This window comes from Thermobia domestica, chromosome 14 (assembly GCF_964235325.1).
Source record: "Thermobia domestica chromosome 14, izTheDome1.hap1.1, whole genome shotgun sequence".
Classification (NCBI taxonomy): domain Eukaryota; kingdom Metazoa; phylum Arthropoda; class Insecta; order Zygentoma; family Lepismatidae; genus Thermobia; species Thermobia domestica.
The window spans coordinates 31691288-31707904 of NC_137467.1; the positions used below are offsets into that span (position 1 = coordinate 31691288).

The 16617-nt window shown below is 37.4% G+C and overlaps 1 protein-coding gene across 3 annotated transcripts in view; it reads right to left on the reverse strand.

Annotated features, from left to right (window-relative positions):
• AP-2alpha (adaptor protein complex 2, subunit alpha) overlaps window positions 1-16617 on the reverse strand; it is a 240462-nt gene that overhangs the window by 191833 nt on the left and 32012 nt on the right. The window lies entirely within an intron of this gene.

A 16617-nucleotide genomic window follows, 5' to 3' on the forward strand; every position in this document is an offset into this window, starting at 1 on the left:
CTAACTCCCGATTCTTCTGCTGGAGATTGTCACTATTGGAATTTACAACGACATGGAGCCATCCGATTGGAAGTTCATTTCCAAGAGAAATTAGCAGCACCTGCAAACTGTATTGTGTATGGAGAGTTTTCCTCACTCCTAGAGATAGACCACCAGCGCAACATTATCCTGGACTTTTAAATTACAAGGTACGTATACGTTATGTATCATTTCCATTCACGATGTTGAATACATTACAATTAGCTAGTGCTTTACACGGTAGTCCATTATTCAGAAATCATTTTACCGGGGTATTTGCAAGCGATGAGTTGCCCTCACGGATTTCTCTTCCTCTGGCAATCATTGTAAATACAGATCCATCCACAAAACTAGGAAGTCATTGGATTGCAATTTATATTGATCATCGCGGTGTTGGAGAATATTTTGACAGCTATGGCCTTCCTCCTTATGTACCACAACATGTTGCATTCTTAAAACTTCATTGTATATACTATAAATATAATAATAGCCAAATGCAAAGTCTTGGTTCATCCGTATGTGGCTATTATGCTTATTTTTATTTGTGCTGTAAAGCCCAAGGAAAATCTCTGCGTGAAATTCAATATTTGTTCACAACAGTACCCACGGTTAATGATCGTAGACTGTTGCAATATACCTTCCAGGTAATTTTATCATATTTATCATTGTAAGTGTATTTGTTTTATCATCATCTATTTCTATACTAATCATCTTTTTCCTCGTTCTTTTTTACAGAATTCACAATACGAAGCTTTGCAAACGGGTGCTATGCTGCAAAACATGGAAACAAATCATCGCAATCAAGAAGAGGAGGCAGTCTAATGAAGAAACCCAGCTCAATATACAAACATTGTCAATAAGAAAGAAAAAGAAGAAACCAGAAAAATGAATAAAATACAATTTATGCTTATTTATGTGTTTTTATTGTCCATTCCATATACAACGTTATCAGATTTTCCTAAAGAACTGTGTGATATAAGACGAGAACCCTGTGCAAAGTTTCCACCTAATTCCTAGAGAACATTGACCAGGGACCTCGTCGCGCATTAAAACCAAATCATCGATCACGTGACTGTACTACACCGAAGGGTCCTACCAAATTGAAAGGGGATACCCATCCATACCTTATAACCTTAATTGAGTCAGTAACCGAACACGTGGTTGTACTAAACAAATTTGGTAATAGGACCACCGAAACATATTGAGGTCCTGTACTATGCTTCAATTGGACAAATTCAGTGGACCCCCATTGCCAAAATTTAAGAAGGGTGCCCATGTCTTATGATAAGAAATGAACCCCTGTAATCATAGAATCTCATCTAAGGGGATAAAATGGACCAAAAAACAAACACGTGGTACAACGTTTATATTTTGGCAATTTTTGTACCCCTAAAAGGGAACGATGTGGACCATCCAAATTTATCAGGTCCTGTACTATAATACCAAATGTTGAAATTGGGCAATTTCCAAAATTTAAGGGGTGGGCCAAGGTACCCCTCCCGGGGTGTACCAATGTACCCATGTCTTATAATAGATAATGGACCCCTATACATGACCATATAACCATATAAGGTAATAGGACCTCATCCAAGGGAATAAATTAAATCAAAAACCAAACACGTGGTTGTACCTAAATTTGGCAATTTCGTACCCATGAAAGGGAACGAGGTGGACCACCCAAATTTATAGTGATCCATATTAGCGTCCTATACTATAATACCAAATGTTGAAATTGGGCAATTTCTAAAAATGAAGGGGTGGGCCAAAGTACCCCTCCCGGGGTGCATTAATATACCCATGTCTTATGAAAGGTAATGGACCCCTGTATACGCCCCATATAACCATATAGGGTAATAACACCTCATCAAAAGGATAACTTAGGTCGAAACAAAACACGTGGTATAACGTATTGCTTACGTTTATATTTTGGCAATTTTGTACCCCTAGAAGGGAATGAGGTGGACCACCCAAATTTATCATAATACATATTAGGGTCCTGTACTATAATACCCAATGTTGAAATTGGGCAATTTCCAAAATTGAAGGGGTGGGCCAAGGTACCCCTCCCAAATTTTTAAAGGGGTGCATTAATATTCCCATGTCTTATGAAAGGTAATGGACTCCTGTATACGCCCATATAACCATATAGGGTAATAACACCTCATCAAAGGGGATAAAATCGACCAAAACCAAACACGTGGTATAACGTATTGCTTACGTTTATATTTTTGGCAATTTTGTACCCCTAGAAGGAAACGAGGTGGACCACCCAAATTTATCATAATACATATTAGGGTCCTGTACTATAATACCCAATGTTTAAATTGGTCAATTTCCAAAATTGAAGGGGTGGGCCAAGGTACCCTCCCAAATTTTTCAAGCGGTGCATTAATATACCCATGTCTTATGAAAGGGAATGGACCCCCTGTATACACCCATATAACCATATAGGGTAATAACACCTCATCCAAGGGGATAAATTAGGTCAAAAACCCCCGAAATTTGACTTTTTGGCAATTTTTTACCCATGAAAGGGAACGACATAGACACCCAATACTGATAGAGGTACATACTATGGTCCTAGGCTACCATACCAAATTTTTAGATTTGGCAATTTCCAAAATTTAAGGGGGGTGGTCCTATGTACCCCTGCCAAAATTTAGGGGGTGGGCCATGGTACCCCTGCCAAAATTTAGAGGGGGTGGTCCTAGGTACCCCTAGGTCATTGACCCCGGGCCAAGGTCATTGACCTTTGACCTATGACGTCACAAAAATTTTTGCTGACTCGACTAGATATACGCGGGCCCCTACTACTCTTTTCGTCTCGACCAGGATTACTGAGAATGTTACATGGCAAGGTGAAGTCGTCGCAGGATTAGCCAAGTTGTGCTCTTGTTGTTAACTACGCTTTTCAAAGTGTGCAACTGTAAAAAGATCATTAAAATACGTCGCTCTTTTGTTGTTGTGTGTTCTCAGTAAGAAAAACAGTGCTTACTGAAATGCCACGGACAATTGAGTGAGAAATTAATTATCGAGGTTAAATGACAACACCGTAGGCGTTGATGTTTAATTATTCTTTTCATTTAGGGAACGTATAAAGAGTGAAATGAATAGGAATTAGGATTCCACATAATAATTATCTCCCTTTTTTTGTCCCCATTTTATTCTTTATATCTCAGAATAAATGTAATTTCCGTAGTACGTATTCCACTGCAAATCGTCAACCGTAGGGACAGAGATGAACAATGAGATCAAGAACGATAGTATAAAAAATTCAATATTAAATTTCATAAAACACTCATCTGGATGAGACAATAAGAATGCAGTTATTATATCTTCATTGCCCACTGTTCTAAATTTCTTCCACAGCTAAAGCTAGTGTTAACTTAATAGGCTTATATAATTAAATTCAACTGTTTTGGTAATTTGATATAACAAACCGATACTACCGTGTCATCCTATACAGATCAATTGAATTTGACATTTGAAAAATTTATATTTAAATCTTGTTCTATTTTACTTCAATCATAGATATAGATACGATGTTTCAAAACAACACCGACGTTTGGGAGGTGATTCCTGACACCAAGGTAGCACAAAAAGTATAGATCAACCTGGGTGCACAAATGCTTCCTTTCGGAGTAATAGGCTGCCGGAAACATGAAAAAGAAGAAGAAGAACTTTAAAGGTTCATAGCAACAAAACTATGTGACATACCGTAGTCGGGTGAAGACTTCATTTAACAACTAGTATGTGCCCTATCCATGTTTCAGAATCCTGCGGTACTTTCGCAACCATTTTTATAGAAGTAGTTGATGAATACTTCAAATTATATAACGGTAGCCAAACTCACTCTACAAAAATTGTTTCGTGAGTACCTTAGGATTCTGAAACATGGATTTGTTGATAGGGTACTAAGTGAAGTCCTGGCCCGACTACGGTAGGTCCAATAGTTTTAGAGCTATGGACCTTTAAAGTTCATTTTTTCATGTTTTCGGCAGCCTATAGCTCCGAAAGGAAGCATTTGTGCACCCAGGTCGGTTCGTATTTTTTGTCTTATTTTGGTGTCAGGAATCACCTCAGAAACGCTGTCGGTGTTCTTTTGAAACACCCTGTATATATATATATATATATATATATATATATATATATATATATATATATATATATATATATATATATATTACTTGTTCTTTATTATCTCGTTAATAAATTGTTCATTGACACCTATTAGAGGAGGATAATATTTTGATTTTTAAAAGCCCCTGGTTCATACTAATCTGCTAAAAGGGGAGGGGGTATTCAATCTAATAACGTGCCTTTGTGTATGTATCGTATATGCTCCTGCCATGACGCCGGGGAGTATTGGTTTTTATTGACTGATCTTATTAGTGAGACCGTGCCTTTCTTGACTTGTGGTGGGGTGTTTATGATATACTATAACCTCCAAATGGCTACATTAAGACCTATTTGAAGCTAGTTAAGAATGAACAAACGCTCTTCCCGAATTGCGTAACTGCAACATTTTGTAATTACAACTACTGAAAGCCATTGTTCTGATGTTATACAATCAAAGAAAATCAACGATCATTTTAAGCATTTCACAAAAGTATATCATTTTAAGGAGTACAGCAATTTCTACCCATCTTCTTTATATCTTTGAAAAGAATAGATATCAAACTGCTGGACTTTTTTTTTTTGTCTGTTGGAAACTATGTAAGTCCTTAGATGTGATAGTTGTTCATGACTTTTTTTTCGAAATAAAGACAAGCTAATTTTCAATTCCATGTAATTTTGTTCCTATTTATTTGAAATGTGTTATAAAATGATCACACTATTCAACATTAAGTTGCTTTGGAAAAAGTTGGCCAATCATCTCTCTTTGCAAATCTCTATATTTTTATCCACAGTCAAACAAATGTGGATCTTCTTTGTCTCATTATAACTCTTATTGAGGGGCGAGGTGTTAACAATTTTCTACGTAGGGTGGCCAGAATGTGCTTTTTTTAAAGCAAGGTGGTGGCCCAGATTTTTTGAACAAAGGCGTACGTTGTCCAGTTCCGTCCCATTTGCGTAATGACTGTTGCAGAGGTATCCGTGTATAGTATTGTTAAAGTTTTCGTTTTACATGCAGATTTAAAACAGACAATTTTAAAATAATCTATAATAGAGCCTTTTGAAAAACTACAATTTCAAGTTATAATGGCAACACTGTTCACGTAGTGATTGATTGATTGATTGGTTGGACTGGAGTTTAGCTTCCTTTTAGCACCGAGGCTATATGAGATGTAAACCAACAATACAAGGAATTCGAACCATAGGGGCTCCAACCGGTCTTCCTGTTCATATGATAGTATTGCAGTTTTCAAATAATGTCCCCCTGCTGACTGCACATTCTTGTCTATTAGTTCAAAAGTTACGAGCGTTTCAAGATAAGTGATTCACCCCATATTTTATAATATACAATAGGCCCACGGTTACTCTATATGTTCAGTCGGCGAACAAACATATATATTTCCGTATACAAACGAGGACAAAAGCGTGTGCCCACAATTCTACGCGCCCATTAGTGCTTCTACGCGTTAGCCATAAACATTATCAAGTCAGAATGCTGTGATCAAAAGTCCCTCTCTCTTCCTTTTTACATTATTTTTAGCCCTCATTCTGTTTGCTTTAATTTAGTGTGGTCTCCTTTAGCCTAAAAGACATAAAACACGAGGGAGAATCAGAGACTAAAGTTACAAGGCCGATATTTTTAGTTTCGCCTGTTCTAGAGGAATTAGGAGTGTGTGGTAATTTTAATACATGGAGTTGGCAACTATGCAGTTTCAGCCAGCCGTCACCTACGACACTAGTTGTAGGTAAACGCAAATGGCGACTCGGTTGGAAAACTGGACTCGCGAAGAAATCCACTGTTAATCGATTTCTGTGAGCGAAACAAGAAACCGCGGTTGAAATTCACCAGCAGCTGGTAGAAGTTTACGAAGATACTGTAATGGTTCGTCAGAATGTCGCAGAATGGTATCGACAGTTTGTGGCTGGTAGAAAAAAACGTCACCGACGAGGAGTGCAGTGACCGACCCACCACAACATCAACAAATGTGAACAACTCACGTGGAGGAGCTGATTCAGGACAACAAGAGGATCACGTTACGGCATCTGATGGGAGCACTAGGAATATCATTCGGAAGCATTCGTCACATTGTGCACGATATTCTGCAGTACCGGAAAGTGACAACGTGGCTGAACACGCAAGAACAGGATTTTTATCAGGAAGAAATCTTCAAATTCACCCTACGATGCGACAAGTGCCTAACCGATATGCAGACTGTCGAAATATAACCTAATGTATGCACTATCTGTTGGCTGTATTGGCTGTATGAAATAATATATACACGTTTCACTGTAGGCTTTGTAACCTTACTTTCTGATCATACCTCGTATTTAAAAATTATTTGTCTTTAAAACCGATGTTATTTTCAATCTATATTCCTAACTAGAACATACTATAAAATGTTTAAAAAAAAAAAAAAAAAAAAAAAAAAAAAAAAAAACAATACCGAAATAATTTCGATTGACACGCAGCATTACGGAAGGATTAAGTTCGTAACCTGGAATCCTCTGTTAATACTATTTGTACGAAAAAAATGTTAAAATAATCAGTACAATTTGACAAACACCATTAGGAGTCTTCATCCCGGCGAAATTAAAATACCGCTAATTTTTCAGTAATTATGTGATATCTTTAAATAGATAAAAGATAATCGAAATGTGGAACAAGAGCGCCCTAAACAATACTATTTTACATAAGAAACTGTTATCACGACTCACTTATCTGCTTTCGATTTCGAGCCATTTTGAAAATCGGCATTTATTTTCGCGTTTCTAAACAACTGAAAACGGAAAGCCACTAGGTGACTTGTGATAACGGTACTTCACGCAAAATAATATTGTCTAGGGCGCTCTTGTTCCATATTTCAATTATCTTTTATCTATTTGAAGATATCACATAATTACTGCAAAATAAGCGGTATTTTAATTTCGCCGGGATGAAGACTCTTAAGGCTAGAATTAGTAAACTGCACGTTCTCAGCATACATACATGTGACTTTTGAATGGTATAAACATTGTACGATAATTACCCATTTGTTCACACTGTTGCATAACTAAGCAGACCATCAGCTGGAATGCATCAGTTGCTTCAAAGTTAAAAACACGATTGGTCTTAAACGCCCATCTTCCACTTCCTTTCTTCTCTACTACGCGGAACAGATGCGCGTTCGCCAGAAACAAGATTCAGAATTAGGTAACTACTAGAAAATACTAAGTAAACATGTTCCTTGAGGAAGTTTTTCAACAGCGAAACGGGTACAAGAGTTAATACGTATATTAAAAATTCATCGTTGATAAGACGAATGGAAAAAATCAGGGGACTAGCTGAACTTTAAACCCTCATTTACAATGCAAATACTCGAAACAATTTAAGTCTTTATTTACAGTAATTATTGTTCATTATTAACAGTCATTATCAATCATTAGTAATTTTAGTTCTTACATAGATCGAATGTTGCTCTCGGCACCAGGGTTGGCTGATTTAAAGAAAGAAAAAAAAATGCTTTAAATCGTAGGAACTTCACGGTGACGTTTCCACATATCAAACTATCTGCATGACTTTTATCTCCTTTTCAACTTTTAATCAAGGCGTCCCATGTTCAATTCTCGGTCGAACCACAACTCTTTTTTTCAAGTGTAAACCAAGTAGCGGTTTGGATGTCACTTTAAGCGACAGTCTTCTTCTTAATAACCTAGATATTACATAAAGATGTTAAGCCTAAACATAAGAAACGAAACCAAATTGTATATTTCTGCCTGCCTGAATGACTGTTTTATAAAGCCAAGATTGCTTAAATATGTTGATAGACATTGGCAAAATTTATCGACTGCCTACGTAGCATCCAACATTAGCTTGGATTGGACCTTCAGTTTTAATTTAATTGAATGATATCTACATACTAAATTTGTAATTTAATACCTCAGTTTTATCGTACTGATTATAATACGCTGACCTTAAAATTTTACATGTCAAGCAATTACGTGAATACTTTGTATTTGAAGTAAAAACAAGATTTTCCCAATGCCTAAGGAGGAAGTTCCCCGATTTATATGTAATTCTGTATAATGGTTTCACTTGTGCAACTATTTTGAACTTTTTGTATTTCTGAAATGACTCTTGACAATTATATTAACAAGTATGTGAAGATCAGTACAACGTATTTTTATCAGGAGTCCTTCGTGAGTGAGTCGGCGGATTCATCGCATTTGTGGCCAATTAGTTCCGGTTTCGAATCCAAATGGAGAACAATTTCTCTCGGATGTAAACCGAGAAGCGGTTTGGGTTCCACTTTAAGCTTATGTGTCCCCTTCCAGCATAACCCCGTTTTTGCATAACACAAAGACGAAACAAATCTATTTCTGTCCATATGTAATATAAATACATAGAGCAAATTATTTAAACAAAAAAAAAAAAAAACTGGTTAAAAAAAAACGGGTTTAGTTTTTTGGTTTATTCAATAAAAAACATGGTTTTTGCCAAGCCTGCTCAACATTGTGTATGGAACAGCAGCAGAAGCAAATGTCGAAATGTTATAACAGAAAATCAACCACCAACAGTGTAAAATTTACATGTTGAACGTAGATAATAAACCATAAATATTTTCTTAGTAAGCTTTTCAAAGGCAGGTTCTAATCCATTTACAAACGTTTGTAAAGCTGAGGACAATCCATAAAATTAATGTTTTAATGAATACAGGTTGAGCATTTTAGAAAACAAAGAGCTAAGAAAAATATCTGGAACACAAAGAGATGAGGTGACTGAAATCTTTGTTGGTTTTTTTTGCGTCCCAAGGTTATGCTGGCTAGGCTAGAGATGGTGACGATGAGAAATGAATGAAATGGTGGAATGAAGAAGTGGGAAGAAACGGGAGAAGCCCTAGAAAGCACCGAAACACGGTGTTTGTCCACCACAAAGTTCACTTAGCGCGAGCTGGGATGGAATTAAGAACCCATGCACCAGAAGTGATTGCACTACCACTGAGCCACTGCGGTCCCCACAGAGATAAGGTGAATGAAGGACGTTCGTAGCCCTGGATTCCACAAATATCAGCACATACACCAATATATAAACACACAAGGTACTTTGCACGGTTAAACTAGACTGTGTTGTCAGGGTGAATACAGCCAAAAAATATACACATGTATTTCTTCCCATATTTCCCGTTGAAATTTGAGTTCTATGGCCACAAACAAGAAATACACAGTCGTACCCCTTCCTATAATCTCCTATGAAATTCGAAAAAAATGACATGAAATCTTTAAGTTTTACGTCTCACGATTATGCCGGTTAGGCTAAAGGGGACGACGATGATTAGAAATGAATGAAATGAAGAAAGTGGGAGGAAATGGGAGAACCCCGAATAAACCCACGAGCACGGTGTTTGTCCACCACAAAGTCCACATGGCGCGAGCTAAGATCGAACCGGGGACCCCAAGCTCCCTATGAAATTCGAGTTTTGTTGGTTGCACAAATAACAGCCAACCACATTCGGGTAATGTCAAGAAAGTGGAGATGTCGTCGCTGTTTCTACTGACGTCACAAACAGAAGAATGAGAAAGTTTGCTTCTTATCAGACTTAGAGGGGAAAAGGAAAAACTAGAGTAAAGTAATACATTAGGCCGATACTGAGTTAAGCTAATGAATCGCCTTGTACACTGGAAATGTGAAATTCATTTCTCTTATCTAAGTACATGAGCATTCCAACGCAAGAACACTTTCCCTTTTTACACCACACATGCGATTCTCAGGTTTTCACTACGCCAATTAGGATTCTTGCACGGTTTTCAACCCTGCATAACGTTCTTCTGTGTCGGGAACCTCTCACTAGTCCAACCCTGTAATTTCAAATTTCTGTCAGAATGTATCTGTCTGTACACTCCCTGTCTATGAAGGGAGGGGGGGGGGGGTATTCAAATGTTCAAGCACTCGGGATGTAAGCTAGATTCTCTTTAAAAGTTTGAAAGAAATAGATTGAACTTTTACCATTGTATTAACGTCATCCGAACTCTGCCTTTAGATAAGGGCAGTGAATACTTAGAGAGAATGAAAGCTCCATGATATGAAAAGTTTTCCCGGTGGAAACTACCAGCTCTGTATACAAGATAAACTTCCGTCATTGAATTATTCTCGGAAATCTGTTTCCACTTAAGCTGTGCACTTGATAAATTATGTTAGTTTAATAAATCTACACAATCATGGTAAACTTCGGTTCTTTTCTTTCAACTACGAAGAACAGAATTGTGACAATAGGTCAAAGTATCAGGCATAATACTGATAACCACGGTTAGGATTTTTAAGGGTGAACTTCCTTACTTTAGGGCCAAAATGAGCACTCTGAAAGAGCCAAATGCTCTTAGTGTGAAATCAAGGTATTTTTCCAGCACCTTTTTACTTTTTTGGGGCCCTTTATTAACTTAATCTGGCCCCAATCCCCTTTCTTTCTACTTTTACTGTTACTTTTTAAAATTTCATCCAAACTTTTGTCATCGAGGATTGAGCGTGCTGTATTTTGTGCGAGAATTATGATAAGCAGTTTGTGTCTCTGGATCCAAACATTGCAGATGAAATTTCCAAGCTACACGAACTTCTTCAGCAAGAGAGGATTCATGATTTGCAGACAGAACTGGTTACAAATATGTGACAACATACATTTACTATTGTCTTGACAACATACAAAGACTATTATCTATAGTTCAAATCCTTTTATTTTGCCTGTTAACTACCATCCTATGAGCAAATGTATTTACCTTGGTGCAAAATCTGGAGTGCAACTGTATTACCAAAATTAAAGACTGACAATAATAATAATAATAATAATAATAATAATAATAAAAATAATAAAAATTGCCGAAGCTTGGCGAAAATGAAAAAAATCAATGAAACAGGAAAAGTGACCTAAAATCGAAAAAAAAGGATTTTAAGTGTCTTCATCCCGGCGAAATTAAAATACCGCTAATTTTACATTAATTGTGTGATATCTTCAAATAGATAAAAGATAATCGAAATGTGGAACAAGAGCGCCCTAGACAATATTATTTTACATGAGATACCGTTATCACGACTCACTTATCTGCTTTCGATTTCGAGCCATTTTGAAAATCGGCATTTATTTTCGCGTTTCTAAACAGCTGAAAACATAAAACCACTAGGTGACTTGTGATAACGGTACCTCACGCAAAATAATATTGTCTAGGGCGCTCTTGTTCCATATTTCAATTATCTTTTATCTATTTGAAGATATCACATAATTACTGTAAAATTAGCGGTATTTTAATTTCGCCGGGATCAAGACTCTTAAATCGAAAAAAAAAATGAACGGAAAGCTAAAAATTTGCAAAATATAAACTTTAAAAGTACCATCTGTTTGTTCCACAAGAAGTGTAATATGACGTGTAACTGATGGTATTAGTGTTCGCGACACCAGAAAAAAAAAAAAGAGACATTCCATCAATTTCCGCCCCCTATTTATCACTTTAGTGATTTCAACTAAGTACGAACTGTATACTTAAAATTTCTCGCGAAAATCTTACGACTTCGTACCGGTAAGATGTAAGAATACTGTACAATGATTTAATCATACAAGTGAATATCATATGTCTGTCTTCTGTAAAAGGAGTTAAAAAAAAAAGTCACGAGTGGGCACTGGCGTCTCTGGCATGGAAAATTTGGGGGTAACATCAAAGAAAGTGATTTAAATGGTACTACCTAGCCCAACCTGTTTATTATCTTCCATTCCATTTGTTACCTTTCTGCTTACCTTCACGGGCCCCCTGAGGTGTATCAAGAACTCTGTTATAATCTTTTCACAGCCTGAATATTATATTCCAAATAATTATAATTATTATTATTTATATGTTATTCTGTCGTTAGTAAATGAAGTAAATTAGAATAAAATATTGAATATTTTGTACCTCAAAATATTGGGGGGACGCTGGCCCCTGGACAATTGACTGTCCATCCACCCTGCAGTTACGCCCCTACATTGTCCTACAGACCTTACAACGGAATAGAAAACTGTAATCTTTCTGTCAATTTACAAAACAGTAAATTTTAAAGAATAAATAGATCTAAGTTATAGTTGGTAAAGAAACGTATGGTACGAAACGTGAATCATATACAGCACCAGCCTATCTTTTCTTTACCTAGCAGCCACCCTGTTTGGAACCGAAAATATAACTTTTAGAACACTGTGCTTTCGCTGCAACTGGAAGTAACAATAATACTTGAATCATTCGTTAGTCGTCTGTTTGCTTCGGTGTCTGGAGTTCTGTTCCACACGCTATGGTCTAAAGTTTCTTTCCAACTTTATGCTCTATGACATCATAGCCAGTGGTGCCCGCCCCCCTCATGTCCATGACGCACCCTCCCCTCAATTGTCTATCCGCAGGTGTTCTTCCATGAAAAAAATCTTTTCGATTAATTTTTACACCCCCTCAAACATATTTATATAGATTTTTAACTCCCCCAAATATTTCAATGACGCAGTTTGCGTCATAGCCCCCCTTTGTGGGCACCCCTGTCATAGCTAACTACCATTTTTAGTAAACTAGACGAGCACAATAAGGAGTGAGGAGATAGAAAATAACGTTGATAATTGTAAAGACAGTAATTACAGCCAAATAAGTTTCTGTAAATTGCTTTTCCGATACGTTATTCATGGATTCATGACCAACCATACGCTGCCACCATTTGTTTTATTCCATTCGACAACCTAGTTCCCTTTCCCTCCTCTGCTCGCCCTGTTCTGTCATCTTCCTGATTGTAAAAACGCGCTCCTACGTCACACAACAATCAGCTGGAAATTACTGGTTTACAATATAATCCACAATCATGTTTAACTACATGGTGTCCAATATACAATGCAACCCGGAGTTTGGGATAGTAGAACTTCTGAACCTTAAGTGATACACGAATAATGGTTATACCAAAATGAAGCCTTGTTCATGCATATATTTTTAAACTAGGAAGCAATAATTGAAGTACACTAGGAACTACACAATGTTACCAGATGTAACCGAAAGTTTTTTTTTTTTTTTTTTTGCAAAACATGTAAATTGACTCATAACTCATACTATGAATATTCTGTCGTTAATTTTCAGTTTGTTTAGTTGGAGTAGCTTGGAAACTATGGAGCAGAAAGAAGAATTTTTCATTTCTACCGATAACTAATCGGATGAGGCCTCTGTAAGGGGGAACTAGGGAAATCGTAGTTTTCAGAAATTAATACACTGAATTGGCAACTTTGCGGATGTTTCAGTGCATCAAAAGGTGTGTTAAGGATCTGTCTACATTATGCAATTCCTGAAAACAATGGAAAACAAACTTTGAAATTCTTGTATACCTCTTGCTTTAAATAGCCCCATAGAAATGAAGAGCAGTGTTGCGGGTTTAAGTAAAAAAAAATTCATGATAATTTCAAAGTTTGTTTTCCATTGTTTTCATTGGAATTGCATAATGTAGACAGATCCTTAACACACCTTTTGATACATTCAAACATCAGCAGGGTTGCCAATTCAGAGTGTTAATTTCTGAAAACTACGATTTTTCTACTTCCCCCTTACAGAGGCCTCATCCAATTAGTTATCGGTGGAAATGAAAGATTCTTTTCTCTGCTCCATATTTTGCAAGCTACTCCAAAATTAATGACAGTACATCCATACGTATGAGTTAGGAGACAATTTACGTTTTGCAAAAAAAATGATTTACACCTTCGGTTACATCTGGCAACACTGTGTGGTTCCTAGTGTACTTCAATCGTTGCTTCCTAGTTTAAAAATATATGCATGAACAAGGCTTCATTTTGGTATAACCATTATTTGAGTATCACTTAAGGTTCAAAAGTTCTACTATCCCAAACTCTGGGTTGCATTGTATATTGGACACCCTGTAGATTTTCTTTAACATCATATTTTGCTAATCAGATTCTCAATTTCTCCCTACAAACAGAAAAAAGGATGGTTGATAAGATCATAGCGGTGGCAGGCAAACAAGTCGTAATCGATGGCCTTGCAGAACATTACTTGGAGATTCATGACGAATCGAACACTTGCAACACTTGCTTTATTCCATTCCAACTCCCCTTGCTTGCTGAACATGTTCTCTTCAAGCCCGCTCCTACGTCATACATTGGCAAGATGGAAACGACATATTTGCGGTGGAGCGGTCTGCCACCATGTATTTCACACGTTATAATGACATACTGCGGCCGGTCGGCCTAATTTAGACTGGCACCGGTAACCATCCAGTTTGTTCTCTCTCCACCTTTTAGCTAATACGCTTGTGATCCCCTATTGGTAGAGGGAATGGCATATGCCCACTACGCGACCAGACTGAAATCCAGTGCCTTTCACAGTTAATCCGCTGGTCTATGCAGCCTTGCTAGCGAATCAAGGTCTACCATTACCTGCAGACACGGTGTCCAAACGTTATACGACTAACTCACCTCCCACAAGTGTGAGCACCAGCTATCGAATCCCACGGTTCGACCATAACCGGGTTGAGTTCAACCCAATCCGGGAACCTTAGGGAAACCCGACAAGGCAAATAGTCCCGGCCCTGCCTATCTCTATCGTTCTATAGCAACAGCTTTTGGTGTAGAGGTACTCCCATATCTCATCCCAGATCCAATGGTATGTGCTAAATTATCATTTGGGTTTGAGGCTGGCCGCTTATGCCGTTGGTTTCTCCCTTTCCCTGGGACCGGAAACCATCACCCAGATTCCTGGAATAGGCACTCTTCCCCAGTCTCCGTTCAGTTACTCAACGGGTATTGTGCTGCCAAAATGTCTTGAGCCGTGGCAAAAATGCGAACTAAAGCTCACCCTCGACACACCCACGCGTTGAGCCAATAAGGGTTCAGCTGTTGCTAAGCGAGAGAGCTTCAGCGGAAGGGATTGGAATTCCTTCAGCCGATAGCAGCGCTCGGAACGGAAGATTAGGTGTCAAGTCAATGTGGTACATTTATAGTAGGCCAATCTTTCCCCCCGCGTAGATCGTCCATGCTATTCGGAACTTCCTTTTCTTTTACGCGTTGAGGGAACACGTGCATCTTGAGATATCTGATAAAACCACCATTTGAGAGAAGAGCCATGGTCGTGGCTGCTAGAAATGACTGACAATGTAATGAATGGAAACGAAAAGAGAACAATGTGTGTTACTCTGAAAGCATTTATTTTAGGTGAATGACGTAACACTAGTATTTATCTTTGTGTAAAGAAATAATTTTGTTCGGTAAACGAAAAGAAGCCACTAATCTGAAATTTCTATTCACATTTAAACCGCTGTCTGCTGATAGCATGTTATCTAGAAGTGAAACATGTCATCACAGGAGAAATTCAATGATAACACCCAATGACTCACTCATTCATTATCCTTTTCATGTCTAATCACAATCCTTATCTTTAAGGAATTGTAATTTTACTACATGGAAAGTAAAGTTACATTTGCATTGGCAGAAGCAGGCAAGTAAGCATTTGCTCAACAACGTGATATTATGGAGTAATTGTTGAAATTATTCGATTATCCTAACATTATTCTTTGTCTCAATAACTGTTCGAAAAATGAACATTGTTCAAATATTTAAAGAATCTATTATTCGAACTTTAACAGTAATACTATGGAGTTATTAGCTAAGAGATGCCAGCAAACTACAGTGACACCTCTCGTAATAGACACCTCAATAATATGCACAATTTTTCCTGTCGAATTATTTCACGAGAACTCCTTCAGAATTGAACATACAGTATTCCCTCCCCAAACGTTTTACTAACCTGTTAATAACGGACATAAATCACTTATATTCTTAATTCACTCGTATTTACACAGGTTGGACAAAAAATAATGGCAACACTGCTATCACATCGGAGGGCCGTGTCTCAACACTACAGGAGTTCCGTAGCTGATAAGATAAGAGAATGTGAAGCGATGAAAGTGTGGAGAGTGGTAACGACTGTTATTCAGTCAAAAGCATCATCATCATCATCAATGTATTCTGCCATTATTGGCAAGTACTTACTGCAACTGAGAAGCTTTCAGGTTCCACTGTCTTCTGCTAACCTTTTCGTCTTCACGTATGATTTCTTTGTTCTGATATCTTCCATTTCTCCTTCGTCCCCTCATGATACAGTTCCTTCTTAACCACATCCCAACCACTTTCTCTTCCCCTTCTTATTAAAAATTGGCCTTTTTCTCTCCCACAATTTTTGACATCCTCTCATTAGTTTTCCGCTCGATCCAGCTAATTCTCTTCATTCTTCACACCCACATTTCGGAAGCTTCCAGTAGTTTTTCATCATTTTTGCGTAATGTCCTTGTTTCTACCCCATACAACACAATATTCCACACAAATCATTTTATGATTTTTTTTCAACTCCTTGTTCAATCCCACAAAATATTTTTTGCCCTCCTAAAGGCTTCTTTCACCATTCCTATACATACTGAAATTTACATTTTAAAGAGGTGAACATTCCTCTACTTCTCTATATACT